The following is a 2457-nucleotide window of genomic DNA, read 5'->3' as shown; positions in this document are numbered from 1 at the left end:
GGGGGGGGGGGGGGAGGAAAGTGAATCATTTTCCTTCTCTTTTTCTCCTTCCTGATATTTTTCTTGAAGCTCATTTCAGTAGCGAGACACCGTCAGCTTCCCCTAAACTAAAGCAAGAGACAAGATGCAAGAGCCATTGATTCACCTCAGGGAATACTTTGGAGAGATCAAAAAGTGCTCGTGTGCAAGCTGTTTCCTGTGGGAGGAGCGTGGCAGTACAATCAATCCATGAATGCATTGTAAAATCAATGCTCTGTATAATTAGGGCACTCCAAGGGTAAAAAAAAAAAAAAAAAAAGGGGGAAAAAAAAAAAAAAAAAAAAAGGGTAAAAAAAAAAAGGAGGGGAAAAAAAAAGAAGAAAAAAAAAAGAAAGGAAAAAAAAGGAAAAAAATGAAAGAGCTGTTCAATGCATAACAAGACTCTTGAAGGCTGGAGAACTCTCAAGCCCCTGAACAAACAGATTTTGAGCCTGTTTCAGAGGCAGCGAGGGAAGATCTTGGGGAGTTGATGCAAAACCCTTTTATCTTGGTGCTGGGGGCAAGATGCTGAGAGCTCGGGGATACTGGTCACACCTGAGACAGCCCCATCAGTTCTCAGCTGGGACACCTGGGGCTTTGACACCCTGACTGCTGCTGGTGGGGAATGATTCTGATGGCAAACCCCTTTTGCAGCCGAGAGAGGTGATTTGGGAGGAAACACGTGCCCAGAAACCACCTTGGCTGGGTGTGGGGTGGTCAGGGTCAGACCCCCCTGTGCAAATCCAGGCCTCCCCTTGTGATGGTGGTGGTGCAGATCCTCCCCGTCCCACTTCATCCCCTGCAGCGCAGAAAGGCTCTGCCCTCCAAAGATTATTTTTGCATTTAAATACACTATTTCTCAGGAAACTGAATGAAGCCGGATCGTAACTCCCAGCTAAACACAAATGTTAACTATAGATCATGAAAATACAGCGGGGCGTAAATAGTTTTCTTTTATATGGCACTAAATTATAAGCAGAGCCAATTAAGTTTGAAGACAAAAATTCCTTCAGATTAGCAGACACTTTTGCAAGCTCTTGGCGAACGCAATAATGGGTTTTTGCTTGAAAAATCCACTTTGTGGGGTACGGGGAGCCTGTCTCAGGCTGCTGGCCCTGCCTGAACACACTGCAGCTCTTTAACAAAGCCTGGCTCGACAAATTGGGCTTTTAAATTTAAAGGCTAAGCCACTCTTCAGCTTGCTTTTTAATTAGTCAACACTAAAAGATCTCCGAAGATCCAGCTTGCCTCCAAAGATCCTTTCCAGAAATTAGACTCCCAAGCAGGAGTGGAGGGGGGACAAAAACCCCAAACAAACCCTCTGCCACTGTGCTGGTTAACTTTCCTCAGATGGGTCATTAGGTCTTTTATGGATTGTCAGCGTGGAGCAGCAGCTCCTGGTTCCAGGGCAAAGCAAACTACTTCATATTAAAATACATGGCTCTTGTGGGACACGGCACTTCCACGGGGCTGCCTGCAAATTTGGCAAGAGCCCTGAAGTTGAGAAAGACGGATAACCCCGCAAATCAGAAAAGGCAGGTTTTCATCAATAGAAAATTACAGATCCCCGGTGAGAACTCCCATCATTATCTATCAAGAAATAAATTGGCCCGAGTTCCTCTTAACTGGTTCATCTGCTGGTGGGAAGGCCGAGTTCCTCTTAACTGGTTCATCTGCTGGGATCTCGTGGTGGGAAGAACCTTTTGCCTCTGACCAGCCATCGGTTGGCTGGGTGCTTTAATTGCTTGTGAGAATAACTATTGCTACAGTGACCACAAAGCTGCTTATGCCTCAGTTTGAAAAAAAAGTGGGTTTTTTTCAAAGGATTCATTGACCTGGAATATTCTGAGCACTGGCACGGGTGGGCAGGGAGAGGTTGGTGCAGGGGAGAGGTGCAGAGGAGTGTTCCCATGTGCCCCTATAGATCTGCCGTGAGAGCAATCCCCATCCACAGGAACCACCTCCAGGGGCAACGCTTGGTGTCAGAGCTTCATTTGCAGATGAGGCTGAGAAACATCCTCAGGGGGACAAGAAACACCCCAGCAGGGCCACAGGCCAGCTTTGCTGGGGCAACTCTGAGCCTTTAAACCCAGTCTCTGGAAAACACATGGATCTACCCCACCTAAAATACCCAGGAATGTGGAAGGGAAAAAGTGTGTCCCTTTTCCTTTAGGATACATAGGGCATGCTGGATTTGGGCTGACAATGACATCGGCCACCATCCAGCTGATGGCACACGGGCAAGGACAACTCCGCCGAAACAATGCCAAAAGCACTGATTGTGCCCCAAAATAAACGTTAAGGGTGTATGGCTGTAGAAAAGTAGCACCGGGAGGATTTCTGGCACCGAGGAAATAGAGAGGGGGGGTGAGATGAGATGAGAAACATCAGGACTATTAAACCCGGGGTTTAACATCCTCGTCCGGTGGGATGAGCCGG

At 47.3% G+C, this 2457-nt stretch overlaps 1 long non-coding RNA gene across 1 annotated transcript in view; it reads right to left on the bottom strand.

The window, feature by feature from the left end:
- The window catches only part of LOC106896040, a 7977-nt gene that overhangs the window by 4742 nt on the left and 778 nt on the right, over positions 1 to 2457 (bottom strand). The window lies entirely within an intron of this gene.

The sequence above is a fragment of the Calidris pugnax genome, unplaced genomic scaffold (assembly GCF_001431845.1).
Source record: "Calidris pugnax isolate Ruff unplaced genomic scaffold, ASM143184v1 scaffold50, whole genome shotgun sequence".
In the NCBI taxonomy this organism is placed as follows: domain Eukaryota; kingdom Metazoa; phylum Chordata; class Aves; order Charadriiformes; family Scolopacidae; genus Calidris; species Calidris pugnax.
Note: the sequence above shows the minus strand (reverse complement) of the source record. Positions and strands in the feature narration are given on the sequence as shown.